This window comes from Pseudophryne corroboree, chromosome 10, assembly GCF_028390025.1.
Source record: "Pseudophryne corroboree isolate aPseCor3 chromosome 10, aPseCor3.hap2, whole genome shotgun sequence".
Taxonomy (NCBI): domain Eukaryota; kingdom Metazoa; phylum Chordata; class Amphibia; order Anura; family Myobatrachidae; genus Pseudophryne; species Pseudophryne corroboree.
This window is the reverse complement of record NC_086453.1, coordinates 198,879,985-198,897,848: the sequence shown is the minus strand read 5'-3', so window position 1 is coordinate 198,897,848 and position 17,864 is coordinate 198,879,985.

Below are 17,864 nucleotides of genomic sequence, written 5' to 3'. Positions count from 1 at the left end.
TTTTACACAGTACGGCAGGCATGAGTCCCCATTTTACACAGTACGGCAGGCAAGAGTCCCCATTTTACACATTGCGGCAGGCAAGAGTCCCCATTTTATACAGTACGGCAGGCAAGTGTCCCCATTTTACACAGTACGGCAGGCAAGTGTCCTCATTTTACACATTACGACAGGCAAGTGTCCCCATTTTACACAGTACGGCAGGCATGAGTCCCCATTTTACACAGTACGGCAGGCAAGAGTCCCCATTTTACACATTGCGGCAGGCAAGTGTCCCCATTTTACACAGTACGGCAGGCAAGTGTCCCCATTTTACACAGTACGGCAGGCAAGTGTCCCGATTTTACACATTACGCAGGCAAGTGTCCCCATTTTATACAGTACGACAGGCAAGTGTCCCCGTTTTACACATTACGGCAGGCAAGTGTCCCCATTTCACACATTACACAGGCAAGAGTCCCCATTTTACACATTACGTAGGCAAGAGTCCCCATTTAACACATTACGGGAGGCAAGTGTACCCATTTTACACATTACGCAGGCAAGTGTCCCCAATTTACACAGTACGGCAGGCAAGAGTCCCCATTTTACACAGTACGGCAGGCAAGAGTCCCCATTTTACACATTGCGGCAGGCAAGTTTCCCCATTTTACACAGTACGGCAGGCAAGTGTCCCCATTTTACACATTACGGCAGGTAAGTGTCCCCATTTTACACATTACACAGGCAAGTGTCCCCATTTTATACGGTACGGGAGGCAAGTGTCCCCCTTTTTTCCCATTACGGCAGGCAAATGTCCCCATTTTACACATTACGCAGGCAAGTGTCCCCATTTTACACAGTACATCAGGCAAGTGTCCCCATTTTACACAGTACGGCAGGCAAGAGTCCCCATTTTGCACATTACAGCAGGCACGTGTCCCCATTTTACACATTGCGGCATGCAAGTGTCCCCATTTTTCAGATTACACAGGCAAGAGTCCCCATTTTACACATTGCGGCAGGCAAGAGTCCCTATTTTACACAGTACGGCAGGCAAGTGTCCCCATTTAACACAGTACGGCAGGCAAGTGTCCCCATTTTACACAGTACGGCAGGCAAGTGTCCCCATTTTACACAGTACGGCAGGCAAGTGTCCCCATTTTACACAGTACGGCAGGCAAGTGTCCCCATTTTACACAGTACGGCAGGCAAGTGTCCCGATTTTACACATTATGCAGGCAAGTGTCCCCATTTTATACAGTACGGCAGGCAAGTGTCCCCGTTTTACACATTACGGCAGGCAAGTGTCCCCATTTCACATATTACACAGGCAAGTGTCCCCATTTTACACATTACGTAGGCAAGAGTCCCCATTTAACACATTACAGCAGGCAAGTGTCCCCATTTTACACATTACGCAGGCAAGTGTCCCCAATTTACACAGTACGGCAGGCAAGAGTCCCCATTTTACACAGTACGGCAGGCAAGAGTCCCCATTTTACACATTGCGGCAGGCAAGAGTCCCCATTTTACACAGTACGGCAGGCAAGTGTCCCCATTTTACACATTACGGCAGGCACGTGTCCCAATTTTATACAGTACGGCAGGCAAGTGTTCCCATTTTACACATTACGGCAGGCATGTGTCCCCATTTCACACATTACGGCAGGCAAGTGTCCCCATTTCACATATTACGCAGGCAAGTGTCCCCATTTTATACAGTACGGCAGGCAAGAGTCCCCATTTTAAACAGTACGGCAGGCAACAGTCCCCATTTTACACAGTACGGCTGGCAAGTGTCCCCATTTTACACATTACGGCAGGCAAGTGTCCCCATTTTACACAGTACAGCAGGCAAGTGTACCCATTTTACACATTACGGCAGGCAAGAGTCCCCATTTTACACAGTACAGCAGACTAGAGTCCCCATTTTACACATTTCGTCAGGTAAGAGTCCCCATTTTACACAGTACGGCATGCAAGTGTCCTCATTTTACACATTACGGCAGGCAAGTGTCCCCATTTTACACAGTACGGCAGACATGAGTCCCCATTTTACACAGTACGGCAGGCAAGAGTCCCCATTTTACACATTGCGGCAGGCAAGAGTCCCCATTTTATACAGTACGGCAGGCAAGTGTCCCCATTTTACACAGTACGGCAGGCAAGTGTCCTCATTTTACACATTACGGCAGGCAAGTGTCCCCATTTTACACAGTACGGCAGGCATGAGTCCCCATTTTACACAGTACGGCAGGCAAGAGTCCCCATTTTACACATTGCGGCAGGCAAGTGTCCCCATTTTACACAGTACGGCAGGCAAGTGTCCCCATTTTACACAGTACGGCAGGCAAGTGTCCCGATTTTACACATTACGCAGGCAAGTGTCCCCATTTTATACAGTACGACAGGCAAGTGTCCCCGTTTTACACATTACGGCAGGCAAGTGTCCCCATTTCACACATTACACAGGCAAGAGTCCCCATTTTACACATTACGTAGGCAAGAGTCCCCATTTAACACATTACGGGAGGCAAGTGTACCCATTTTACACATTACGCAGGCAAGTGTCCCCAATTTACACAGTACGGCAGGCAAGAGTCCCCATTTTACACAGTACGGCAGGCAAGAGTCCCCATTTTACACATTGCGGCAGGCAAGTGTCCCCATTTTACACAGTACGGCAGGCAAGTGTCCCCATTTTACACATTACGGCAGGTAAGTGTCCCCATTTTACACATTACGCAGGCAAGTGTCCCCATTTTATACAGTACATCAGGCAAGTGTACCCATTTTACACAGTACGGCAGGCAAGACTCCCCATTTTACACATTACAGCAGGCACGTGTCCCCATTTTACACATTGCGGCATTCAAGTTTCCCCATTTTACAGATTACACAGGCAAGAGTCCCCATTTTACACAATGCGGCAGGCAAGAGTCCCCATTTTACACAGTACGGCAGGCAAGTGTCCCCATTTTACACAGTATGGCATGCAAGTGTCCCCATTTTACACATTACGGCAGGCACGTGTCCCAATTTTATACAGTACGGCAGGCAAGTGTTCCCATTTTACACATTACGGCAGGCATGTGTCCCCATTTCACACATTACGGCAGGCAAGTGTCCCCATTTCACATATTACGCAGGCAAGTGTCCCCATTTTATACAGTACGGCAGGCAAGAGTCCCCATTTTATACAGTACGGCAGGCAACAGTCCCCATTTTACACAGTACGGCTGGCAAGTGTCCCCATTTTACACATTACGGCAGGCAAGTGTCCCCATTTTACACAGTACAGCAGGCAAGTGTACCCATTTTACACATTACGGCAGGCAAGAGTCCCCATTTTACACAGTACAGCAGACTAGAGTCCCCATTTTACACATTTCGTCAGGTAAGAGTCCCCATTTTACACAGTACGGCATGCAAGTGTCCTCATTTTACACATTACGGCAGGCAAGTGTCCCCATTTTACACAGTACGGCAGGCATGAGTCCCCATTTTACACAGTACGGCAGGCAAGAGTCCCCATTTTACACATTGCGGCAGGCAAGAGTCCCCATTTTATACAGTACGGCAGGCAAGTGTCCCCATTTTACACAGTACGGCAGGCAAGTGTCCTCATTTTACACATTACGACAGGCAAGTGTCCCCATTTTACACAGTACGGCAGGCATGAGTCCCCATTTTACACAGTACGGCAGGCAAGAGTCCCCATTTTACACATTGCGGCAGGCAAGTGTCCCCATTTTACACAGTACGGCAGGCAAGTGTCCCCATTTTACACAGTACGGCAGGCAAGTGTCCCGATTTTACACATTACGCAGGCAAGTGTCCCCATTTTATACAGTACGACAGGCAAGTGTCCCCGTTTTACACATTACGGCAGGCAAGTGTCCCCATTTCACACATTACACAGGCAAGAGTCCCCATTTTACACATTACGTAGGCAAGAGTCCCCATTTAACACATTACGGGAGGCAAGTGTACCCATTTTACACATTACGCAGGCAAGTGTCCCCAATTTACACAGTACGGCAGGCAAGAGTCCCCATTTTACACAGTACGGCAGGCAAGAGTCCCCATTTTACACATTGCGGCAGGCAAGTTTCCCCATTTTACACAGTACGGCAGGCAAGTGTCCCCATTTTACACATTACGGCAGGTAAGTGTCCCCATTTTACACATTACACAGGCAAGTGTCCCCATTTTATACGGTACGGGAGGCAAGTGTCCCCCTTTTTTCCCATTACGGCAGGCAAATGTCCCCATTTTACACATTACGCAGGCAAGTGTCCCCATTTTACACAGTACATCAGGCAAGTGTCCCCATTTTACACAGTACGGCAGGCAAGAGTCCCCATTTTGCACATTACAGCAGGCACGTGTCCCCATTTTACACATTGCGGCATGCAAGTGTCCCCATTTTTCAGATTACACAGGCAAGAGTCCCCATTTTACACATTGCGGCAGGCAAGAGTCCCTATTTTACACAGTACGGCAGGCAAGTGTCCCCATTTAACACAGTACGGCAGGCAAGTGTCCCCATTTTACACAGTACGGCAGGCAAGTGTCCCCATTTTACACAGTACGGCAGGCAAGTGTCCCCATTTTACACAGTACGGCAGGCAAGTGTCCCCATTTTACACAGTACGGCAGGCAAGTGTCCCGATTTTACACATTATGCAGGCAAGTGTCCCCATTTTATACAGTACGGCAGGCAAGTGTCCCCGTTTTACACATTACGGCAGGCAAGTGTCCCCATTTCACATATTACACAGGCAAGTGTCCCCATTTTACACATTACGTAGGCAAGAGTCCCCATTTAACACATTACAGCAGGCAAGTGTCCCCATTTTACACATTACGCAGGCAAGTGTCCCCAATTTACACAGTACGGCAGGCAAGAGTCCCCATTTTACACAGTACGGCAGGCAAGAGTCCCCATTTTACACATTGCGGCAGGCAAGAGTCCCCATTTTACACAGTACGGCAGGCAAGTGTCCCCATTTTACACATTACGGCAGGCACGTGTCCCAATTTTATACAGTACGGCAGGCAAGTGTTCCCATTTTACACATTACGGCAGGCATGTGTCCCCATTTCACACATTACGGCAGGCAAGTGTCCCCATTTCACATATTACGCAGGCAAGTGTCCCCATTTTATACAGTACGGCAGGCAAGAGTCCCCATTTTAAACAGTACGGCAGGCAACAGTCCCCATTTTACACAGTACGGCTGGCAAGTGTCCCCATTTTACACATTACGGCAGGCAAGTGTCCCCATTTTACACAGTACAGCAGGCAAGTGTACCCATTTTACACATTACGGCAGGCAAGAGTCCCCATTTTACACAGTACAGCAGACTAGAGTCCCCATTTTACACATTTCGTCAGGTAAGAGTCCCCATTTTACACAGTACGGCATGCAAGTGTCCTCATTTTACACATTACGGCAGGCAAGTGTCCCCATTTTACACAGTACGGCAGACATGAGTCCCCATTTTACACAGTACGGCAGGCAAGAGTCCCCATTTTACACATTGCGGCAGGCAAGAGTCCCCATTTTATACAGTACGGCAGGCAAGTGTCCCCATTTTACACAGTACGGCAGGCAAGTGTCCTCATTTTACACATTACGGCAGGCAAGTGTCCCCATTTTACACAGTACGGCAGGCATGAGTCCCCATTTTACACAGTACGGCAGGCAAGAGTCCCCATTTTACACATTGCGGCAGGCAAGTGTCCCCATTTTACACAGTACGGCAGGCAAGTGTCCCCATTTTACACAGTACGGCAGGCAAGTGTCCCGATTTTACACATTACGCAGGCAAGTGTCCCCATTTTATACAGTACGACAGGCAAGTGTCCCCGTTTTACACATTACGGCAGGCAAGTGTCCCCATTTCACACATTACACAGGCAAGAGTCCCCATTTTACACATTACGTAGGCAAGAGTCCCCATTTAACACATTACGGGAGGCAAGTGTACCCATTTTACACATTACGCAGGCAAGTGTCCCCAATTTACACAGTACGGCAGGCAAGAGTCCCCATTTTACACAGTACGGCAGGCAAGAGTCCCCATTTTACACATTGCGGCAGGCAAGTGTCCCCATTTTACACAGTACGGCAGGCAAGTGTCCCCATTTTACACATTACGGCAGGTAAGTGTCCCCATTTTACACATTACGCAGGCAAGTGTCCCCATTTTATACAGTACGGGAGGCAAGTGTCCCCATTTTACCCATTACGGCAGGCAAATGTCCCCATTTTACACATTACGCAGGCAAGTGTCCCCATTTTACACAGTACATCAGGCAAGTGTCCCCATTTTACACAGTACGGCAGGCAAGAGTCCCCATTTTGCACATTACAGCAGGCACGTGTCCCCATTTTACACATTGCGGCATGCAAGTGTCCCCATTTTTCAGATTACACAGGCAAGAGTCCCCATTTTACACATTGCGGCAGGCAAGAGTCCCTATTTTACACAGTACGGCAGGCAAGTGTCCCCATTTAACACAGTACGGCAGGCAAGTGTCCCCATTTTACATAAGTACGGCAGGCAAGTTTCCCCATTTTACACAGTACGGCAGGCAAGTGTCCCCATTTTACACAGTACGGCAGGCAAGTGTCCCCATTTTACACAGTACGGCAGGCAAGTGTCCCGATTTTACACATTATGCAGGCAAGTGTCCCCATTTTATACAGTACGGCAGGCAAGTGTCCCCGTTTTACACATTACGGCAGGCAAGTGTCCCCATTTCACATATTACACAGGCAAGTGTCCCCATTTTACACATTACGTAGGCAAGAGTCCCCATTTAACACATTACAGCAGGCAAGTGTCCCCATTTAACACATTACGCAGGCAAGTGTCCCCAATTTACACAGTACGGCAGGCAAGAGTCCCCATTTTACACAGTACGGCAGGCAAGAGTCCCCATTTTACACATTGCGGCAGGCAAGAGTCCCCATTTTACACAGTACGGCAGGCAAGTGTCCCCATTTTACACATTACGGCAGGCAAGTGACCCCATTTTACACATTACGCAGGCAAGTGTCCCCATTTTATACAGTACGGCAGGCAAGTGTCCCCATTTTACACATTACGGCAGGCAAGTGTCCCCATTTCACACATTACGCAGGCAAGTGTCACCATTTTATACAGTACGGCAGGCAAGAGTCCCCATTTTACACAGTACGGCTGGCAAGTGTCCCCATTTTACACATTACGGCAGGCAAGTGTCCCATTTTACACAGTACAGCAGGCAAGTGTCCCCATTTTACACAGTGCGGCAGGCATAAGTCCCCATTTTACACAGTACGGCAGGCAAGAGTCCCCATTTTACACATTTCGTCAGCTAAGAGTCCCCATTTTACATAGTACGGCAGGCAAGTGTCCCCATTTTACACAGTACGGCAGGCAAGTGTCCCCGTTTTACACATTACGGCATTCAAGTGTCCCCATTTCACACATTACACAGGCGTGTCCCCATTTTACACATTACGTAGGCAAGAGTCCCCATTTAATACATTACGGCAGGCAAGTGTCCCCATTTTACACATTACGCAGGCAAGTGTCCCCAATTTACACAGTACGGCAGGCAAGAGTCCCCATTTTACACATTGCGGCATGCAAGAGTCCCCATTTTACACAGTACGGCAGGCAAGTGTCCCCATTTTACACATTACGGCAGGCAAGTGTCCCCATTTTACACATTACGCAGGCAATTGTCCCCATTTTATACAGTACATCAGGCAAGTGTACCCATTTTACACAGTACGGCCGGCAAGAGTCCCCATTTTGCACATTACAGCAGGCACGTGTCCCCATTTTACACATTGCGGCATTCAAGTGTCCCCATTTTACAGATTACACAGGCAAGTGTCCCCATTTTACACATTGCGGCAGGCAAGAGTCCCCATTTTACACAGTACGGCAGGCAAGTGTCCCCATTTTACACAGTATGGCAGGCAAGTGTCCCCATTTTACACGTTACGGCAGGCACGTGTCCCAATTTTATACAGTACGGCAGGGAAGTTTTCCCATTTTACACATTACGGCAGGCATGTGTCCCCATTTCACACATTACGGCAGGCAAGTGTCACCATTTCACATATTACGCAGGCAAGTGTCCCCATTTTATACAGTACGGCAGGCAAGAGTCCCCATTTTATACAGTACGGCAGGCAACAGTCCCCATTTTACACAGTACGGCAGGCAAGTGTCCCCATTTTACACATTACGGCAGGCAAGTGTCCCCATTTTACACAGTACAGCAGGCAAGTGTCCCCATTTTACACATTACGGCAGGCAAGAGTCCCCATTTTACACAGTACAGCAGACTAGAGTCCCCATTTTACACATTTCGTCAGGTAAGAGTCCCCATTTTACACAGTACGGCATGCAAGTGTCCTCATTTTACACATTACGGCAGGCAAGTGTCCCCATTTTACACAGTACGGCAGGCATGAGTCCCCATTTTACAAGGTACGTCAGGCAAGAGTCCCCATTTTACACATTGCGGCAGGCAAGAGTCCCAATTTTATACAGTACGGCAGGCAAGTGTCCCCATTTTACACAGTACGGCAGGCAAGTGTCCTCATTTTACACATTACGGCAGGCAAGTGTCCCCATTTTACATAGTACGGCAGGCATGAGTCCCCATTTTACACAGTACGGCAGGCAAGAGTCCCCATTTTACACATTGCGGCAGGCAAGTGTCCCCATTTTACACAGTACGGCAGGCAAGTGTCCCCATTTTACACAGTACGGCAGGCAAGTGTCCCGATTTTACACATTACGCAGGCAAGTGTCCCCATTTTATACAGTACGACAGGCAAGTGTCCCCGTTTTACACATTACGGCAGGCAAGTGTCCCCATTTTACACATTACGGCAGGCAAGTGACCCCATTTTACACATTACGCAGGCAAGTGTCCCCATTTTATACAGTACGGGAGGCAAGTGTCCCCATTTTACCCATTACGGCAGGCAAGTGTCCCCATTTTACACATTACGCAGGCAAGTGTCCCCATTTTACACAGTACATCAGGCAAGTGTCCCCATTTTAAACAGTACAGCAGGCACGTGTCCCCATTTTACACATTGCGGCATGCAAGTGTCCCCATTTTACACATTACACAGGCAAGAGTCCCCATTTTACACATTGTGGCAGGCAAGAGTCCCTATTTTACACAGTACGGCAGGCAAGTGTCCCCATTTTACACAGTACGGCAGGCAAGTGTCCCCATTTTACACATTACGCTGGCAAGTGTCCCCATTTTATACAGTACAGCAGGCAAGTGTTCCCATTTTACACATTACGGCAGGCAAGTGTCCCCATTTCACATATTACGCAGGCAAGTGTCCCCATTTTATACAGTATGGCAGGCAAGAGTCCCCATTTTATACAGTACGGCAGCCAACAGTCCCCATTTTACACAGTACGGCTGGCAAGTGTCCCCATTTTACACATTACGGCAGGCCAGTGTCCCCATTTTACACAGTACGGCAGGCAAGTGTCCCCATTTTACACATTACGTAGGCAAGTGTCCCCATTTTATACAGTACGGCAGGCAAGTGTCCCCATTTTACACATTACGGCAGGCAAGTGTCCCCATTTCACACATTACGCAGGCAAGTGTCACCATTTTATACAGTACGGCAGGCAAGTGTCCCCATTTTACACAGTACGGCTGGCAAGTGTCCCCATTTTACACATTACGGCAGGCAAGTGTCCCATTTTACACAGTACAGCAGGCAAGTGTCCCCATTTTACACAGTGCGGCAGGCATAAGTCCCCATTTTACACAGTACGGCAGGCAAGAGTCCCCATTTTACACATTTCGTCAGCTAAGAGTCCCCATTTTACATAGTACGGCAGGCAAGTGTACCCATTTTACACAGTACGGCAGGCAAGAGTCCCCATTTTGCACATTACAGCAGGCACGTGTCCCCATTTTACACATTAAGCAGGCACGTGTCCCCATTTTATACAGTACATCAGGCAAGTGTACCCATTTTACACAGTACGGCAGGCAAGATTCCCCATTTTGCACATTACAGCAGGCACGTGTCCCCATTTTACACATTGCGGCATTCAAGTGTCCCCATTTTACAGATTACACAGGCAAGAGTCCCCATTTTACACATTGCGGCAGGCAAGTGTCCCCATTTTACACAGTACGGCAGGCAAGTGTCCCCATTTTACACAGTATGGCAGGCAAGTGTCCCCATTTTACACATTACGGCAGGCACGAGTCCCAATTTTAGACAGTACGGCAGGCAAGTGTTCCCATTTTACACATTATGGCAGGCATGTGTCCCCATTTCACACTTTACGGCAGGCAAGTGTCCCCATTTTACACATTACGCAGGCAAGTGTCCCCATTTTACACAGTACGGCAGGCAAGTGTCCCCATTTTACACATTACGCAGGCAAGTGTCCCCATTTTATACAGTACATCAGGCAAGTGTACCCATTTTACACAGTACGGCAGGCAAGACTCCCCATTTTACACATTACAGCAGGCACGTGTCCCCATTTTACACATTGCGGCATTCAAGTTTCCCCATTTTACAGATTACACAGGCAAGAGTCCCCATTTTACACAATGCAGCAGGCAAGAGTCCCCATTTTACACAGTACGGCAGGCAAGTGTCCCCATTTTACACAGTATGGCATGCAAGTGTCCCCATTTTACACATTACGGCAGGCACGTGTCCCAATTTTATACAGTACGGCAGGCAAGTGTTCCCATTTTACACATTACGGCAGGCATGTGTCCCCATTTCACACATTACGGCAGGCAAGTGTCCCCATTTCACATATTACGCAGGCAAGTGTCCCCATTTTATACAGTACGGCAGGCAAGAGTCCCCATTTTATACAGTACGGCAGGCAACAGTCCCCATTTTACACAGTACGGCAGGCAAGTGTCCCCATTTTACACATTACGGCAGGCAAGTGTCCCCATTTTACACAGTACAGCAGGCAAGTGTACCCATTTTACACATTACGGCAGGCAAGAGTCCCCATTTTACACAGTACAGCAGACTAGAGTCCCCATTTTACACATTTCGTCAGGTAAGAGTCCCCATTTTACACAGTACGGCATGCAAGTGTCCTCATTTTACACATTACGGCAGGCAAGTGTCCCCATTTTACACAGTACGGCAGGCATGAGTCCCCATTTTACACAGTACGGCAGGCAAGAGTCCCCATTTTACACATTGCGGCAGGCAAGAGTCCCCATTTTATACAGTACGGCAGGCAAGTGTCCCCATTTTACACAGTACGGCAGGCAAGTGTCCTCATTTAACACATTACGACAGGCAAGTGTCCCCATTTTACACAGTACGGCAGGCATGAGTCCCCATTTTACACAGTACGGCAGGCAAGAGTCCCCATTTTACACATTGCGGCAGGCAAGTGTCCCCATTTTACACAGTACGGCAGGCAAGTGTCCCCATTTTACACAGTACGGCAGGCAAGTGTCCCGATTTTACACATTACGCAGGCAAGTGTCCCCATTTTATACAGTACGACAGGCAAGTATCCCCGTTTTACTCATTACGGCAGGCAAGTGTCCCCATTTCACACATTACACAGGCAAGTGTCCCCATTTCACACATTACACAGGCAAGAGTCCCCAATTTACACAGTACGGCAGGCAAGAGTCCCCATTTTACACAGTACGGCAGGCAAGAGTCCCCATTTTACACATTGCGGCAGGCAAGTGTCCCCATTTTACACAGTACGGCAGGCAAGTGTCCCCATTTTACACATTACGGCAGGTAAGTGTCCCCATTTTACACATTACGCAGGCAAGTGTCCCCATTTTATACAGTACGGGAGGCAAGTGTCCCCATTTTACCCATTACGGCAGGCAAATGTCCCCATTTTACACATTACGCAGGCAAGTGTCCCCATTTTACACAGTACATCAGGCAAGTGTCCCCATTTTACACAGTACGGCAGGCAAGAGTCCCCATTTTGCACATTACAGCAGGCACGTGTCCCCATTTTACACATTGCGGCATGCAAGTGTCCCCATTTTTCAGATTACACAGGCAAGAGTCCCCATTTTACACATTGCGGCAGGCAAGAGTCCCTATTTTACACAGTACGGCAGGCAAGTGTCCCCATTTAACACAGTACGGCAGGCAAGTGTCCCCATTTTACATAAGTACGGCAGGCAAGTGTCCCCATTTTACACAGTACGGCAGGCAAGTGTCCCCATTTTACACAGTACGGCAGGCAAGTGTCCCCATTTTACACAGTACGGCAGGCAAGTGTCCCGATTTTACACATTATGCAGGCAAGTGTCCCCATTTTATACAGTACGGCAGGCAAGTGTCCCCGTTTTACACATTACGGCAGGCAAGTGTCCCCATTTCACATATTACACAGGCAAGTGTCCCCATTTTACACATTACGTAGGCAAGAGTCCCCATTTAACACATTACAGCAGGCAAGTGTCCCCATTTAACACATTACGCAGGCAAGTGTCCCCAATTTACACAGTACGGCAGGCAAGAGTCCCCATTTTACACAGTACGGCAGGCAAGAGTCCCCATTTTACACATTGCGGCAGGCAAGAGTCCCCATTTTACACAGTACGGCAGGCAAGTGTCCCCATTTTACACATTACGGCAGGCAAGTGACCCCATTTTACACATTACGCAGGCAAGTGTCCCCATTTTATACAGTACGGCAGGCAAGTGTCCCCATTTTACACATTACGGCAGGCAAGTGTCCCCATTTCACACATTACGCAGGCAAGTGTCACCATTTTATACAGTACGGCAGGCAAGAGTCCCCATTTTACACAGTACGGCTGGCAAGTGTCCCCATTTTACACATTACGGCAGGCAAGTGTCCCATTTTACACAGTACAGCAGGCAAGTGTCCCCATTTTACACAGTGCGGCAGGCATAAGTCCCCATTTTACACAGTACGGCAGGCAAGAGTCCCCATTTTACACATTTCGTCAGCTAAGAGTCCCCATTTTACATAGTACGGCAGGCAAGTGTCCCCATTTTACACAGTACGGCAGGCAAGTGTCCCCGTTTTACACATTACGGCATTCAAGTGTCCCCATTTCACACATTACACAGGCGTGTCCCCATTTTACACATTACGTAGGCAAGAGTCCCCATTTAATACATTACGGCAGGCAAGTGTCCCCATTTTACACATTACGCAGGCAAGTGTCCCCAATTTACACAGTACGGCAGGCAAGAGTCCCCATTTTACACATTGCGGCATGCAAGAGTCCCCATTTTACACAGTACGGCAGGCAAGTGTCCCCATTTTACACATTACGGCAGGCAAGTGTCCCCATTTTACACATTACGCAGGCAATTGTCCCCATTTTATACAGTACATCAGGCAAGTGTACCCATTTTACACAGTACGGCCGGCAAGAGTCCCCATTTTGCACATTACAGCAGGCACGTGTCCCCATTTTACACATTGCGGCATTCAAGTGTCCCCATTTTACAGATTACACAGGCAAGTGTCCCCATTTTACACATTGCGGCAGGCAAGAGTCCCCATTTTACACAGTACGGCAGGCAAGTGTCCCCATTTTACACAGTATGGCAGGCAAGTGTCCCCATTTTACACGTTACGGCAGGCACGTGTCCCAATTTTATACAGTACGGCAGGGAAGTTTTCCCATTTTACACATTACGGCAGGCATGTGTCCCCATTTCACACATTACGGCAGGCAAGTGTCACCATTTCACATATTACGCAGGCAAGTGTCCCCATTTTATACAGTACGGCAGGCAAGAGTCCCCATTTTATACAGTACGGCAGGCAACAGTCCCCATTTTACACAGTACGGCTGGCAAGTGTCCCCATTTTACACATTACGGCAGGCAAGTGTCCCCATTTTACACAGTACAGCAGGCAAGTGTCCCCATTTTACACATTACGGCAGGCAAGAGTCCCCATTTTACACAGTACAGCAGACTAGAGTCCCCATTTTACACATTTCGTCAGGTAAGAGTCCCCATTTTACACAGTACGGCATGCAAGTGTCCTCATTTTACACATTACGGCAGGCAAGTGTCCCCATTTTACACAGTACGGCAGGCATGAGTCCCCATTTTACAAGGTACGTCAGGCAAGAGTCCCCATTTTACACATTGCGGCAGGCAAGAGTCCCAATTTTATACAGTACGGCAGGCAAGTGTCCCCATTTTACACAGTACGGCAGGCAAGTGTCCTCATTTTACACATTACGGCAGGCAAGTGTCCCCATTTTACATAGTACGGCAGGCATGAGTCCCCATTTTACACAGTACGGCAGGCAAGAGTCCCCATTTTACACATTGCGGCAGGCAAGTGTCCCCATTTTACACAGTACGGCAGGCAAGTGTCCCCATTTTACACAGTACGGCAGGCAAGTGTCCCGATTTTACACATTACGCAGGCAAGTGTCCCCATTTTATACAGTACGACAGGCAAGTGTCCCCGTTTTACACATTACGGCAGGCAAGTGTCCCCATTTTACACATTACGGCAGGCAAGTGACCCCATTTTACACATTACGCAGGCAAGTGTCCCCATTTTATACAGTACGGGAGGCAAGTGTCCCCATTTTACCCATTACGGCAGGCAAGTGTCCCCATTTTACACATTACGCAGGCAAGTGTCCCCATTTTACACAGTACATCAGGCAAGTGTCCCCATTTTAAACAGTACAGCAGGCACGTGTCCCCATTTTACACATTGCGGCATGCAAGTGTCCCCATTTTACACATTACACAGGCAAGAGTCCCCATTTTACACATTGTGGCAGGCAAGAGTCCCTATTTTACACAGTACGGCAGGCAAGTGTCCCCATTTTACACAGTACGGCAGGCAAGTGTCCCCATTTTACACATTACGCTGGCAAGTGTCCCCATTTTATACAGTACAGCAGGCAAGTGTTCCCATTTTACACATTACGGCAGGCAAGTGTCCCCATTTCACATATTACGCAGGCAAGTGTCCCCATTTTATACAGTATGGCAGGCAAGAGTCCCCATTTTATACAGTACGGCAGCCAACAGTCCCCATTTTACACAGTACGGCTGGCAAGTGTCCCCATTTTACACATTACGGCAGGCCAGTGTCCCCATTTTACACAGTACGGCAGGCAAGTGTCCCCATTTTACACATTACGTAGGCAAGTGTCCCCATTTTATACAGTACGGCAGGCAAGTGTCCCCATTTTACACATTACGGCAGGCAAGTGTCCCCATTTCACACATTACGCAGGCAAGTGTCACCATTTTATACAGTACGGCAGGCAAGTGTCCCCATTTTACACAGTACGGCTGGCAAGTGTCCCCATTTTACACATTACGGCAGGCAAGTGTCCCATTTTACACAGTACAGCAGGCAAGTGTCCCCATTTTACACAGTGCGGCAGGCATAAGTCCCCATTTTACACAGTACGGCAGGCAAGAGTCCCCATTTTACACATTTCGTCAGCTAAGAGTCCCCATTTTACATAGTACGGCAGGCAAGTGTACCCATTTTACACAGTACGGCAGGCAAGAGTCCCCATTTTGCACATTACAGCAGGCACGTGTCCCCATTTTACACATTAAGCAGGCACGTGTCCCCATTTTATACAGTACATCAGGCAAGTGTACCCATTTTACACAGTACGGCAGGCAAGATTCCCCATTTTGCACATTACAGCAGGCACGTGTCCCCATTTTACACATTGCGGCATTCAAGTGTCCCCATTTTACAGATTACACAGGCAAGAGTCCCCATTTTACACATTGCGGCAGGCAAGAGTCCCCATTTTACACAGTACGGCAGGCAAGTGTCCCCATTTTACACAGTATGGCAGGCAAGTGTCCCCATTTTACACATTACGGCAGGCACGAGTCCCAATTTTAGACAGTACGGCAGGCAAGTGTTCCCATTTTACACATTATGGCAGGCATGTGTCCCCATTTCACACTTTACGGCAGGCAAGTGTCCCCATTTTACACATTACGCAGGCAAGTGTCCCCATTTTACACAGTACGGCAGGCAAGTGTCCCCATTTTACACATTACGCAGGCAAGTGTCCCCATTTTATACAGTACATCAGGCAAGTGTACCCATTTTACACAGTACGGCAGGCAAGACTCCCCATTTTACACATTACAGCAGGCACGTGTCCCCATTTTACACATTGCGGCATTCAAGTTTCCCCATTTTACAGATTACACAGGCAAGAGTCCCCATTTTACACAATGCAGCAGGCAAGAGTCCCCATTTTACACAGTACGGCAGGCAAGTGTCCCCATTTTACACAGTATGGCATGCAAGTGTCCCCATTTTACACATTACGGCAGGCACGTGTCCCAATTTTATACAGTACGGCAGGCAAGTGTTCCCATTTTACACATTACGGCAGGCATGTGTCCCCATTTCACACATTACGGCAGGCAAGTGTCCCCATTTCACATATTACGCAGGCAAGTGTCCCCATTTTATACAGTACGGCAGGCAAGAGTCCCCATTTTATACAGTACGGCAGGCAACAGTCCCCATTTTACACAGTACGGCAGGCAAGTGTCCCCATTTTACACATTACGGCAGGCAAGTGTCCCCATTTTACACAGTACAGCAGGCAAGTGTACCCATTTTACACATTACGGCAGGCAAGAGTCCCCATTTTACACAGTACAGCAGACTAGAGTCCCCATTTTACACATTTCGTCAGGTAAGAGTCCCCATTTTACACAGTACGGCATGCAAGTGTCCTCATTTTACACATTACGGCAGGCAAGTGTCCCCATTTTACACAGTACGGCAGGCATGAGTCCCCATTTTACACAGTACGGCAGGCAAGAGTCCCCATTTTACACATTGCGGCAGGCAAGAGTCCCCATTTTATACAGTACGGCAGGCAAGTGTCCCCATTTTACACAGTACGGCAGGCAAGTGTCCTCATTTAACACATTACGACAGGCAAGTGTCCCCATTTTACACAGTACGGCAGGCATGAGTCCCCATTTTACACAGTACGGCAGGCAAGAGTCCCCATTTTACACATTGCGGCAGGCAAGTGTCCCCATTTTACACAGTACGGCAGGCAAGTGTCCCCATTTTACACAGTACGGCAGGCAAGTGTCCCGATTTTACACATTACGCAGGCAAGTGTCCCCATTTTATACAGTACGACAGGCAAGTGTCCCCGTTTTACTCATTACGGCAGGCAAGTGTCCCCATTTCACACATTACACAGGCAAGAGTCCCCATTTTACACATTACGTAGGCAAGAGTCCCCATTTAACACATTACGGGAGGCAAGTGTACCCATTTTACACATTACGCAGGCAAGTGTCCCCAATTTACACAGTACGGCAGGCAAGAGTCCCCATTTTACACAGTACGGCAGGCAAGAGTCCCCATTTTACACATTGCGGCAGGCAAGTTTCCCCATTTTACACAGTACGGCAGGCAAGTGTCCCCATTTTACACATTACGGCAGGTAAGTGTCCCCATTTTACACATTACGCAGGCAAGTGTCCCCATTTTATACAGTACGGGAGGCAAGTGTCCCCCTTTTTTCCCATTACGGCAGGCAAATGTCCCCATTTTACACATTACGCAGGCAAGTGTCCCCATTTTACACAGTACATCAGGCAAGTGTCCCCATTTTACACAGTACGGCAGGCAAGAGTCCCCATTTTGCACATTACAGCAGGCACGTGTCCCCATTTTACACATTGCGGCATGCAAGTGTCCCCATTTTTCAGATTACACAGGCAAGAGTCCCCATTTTACACATTGCGGCAGGCAAGAGTCCCTATTTTACACAGTACGGCAGGCAAGTGTCCCCATTTAACACAGTACGGCAGGCA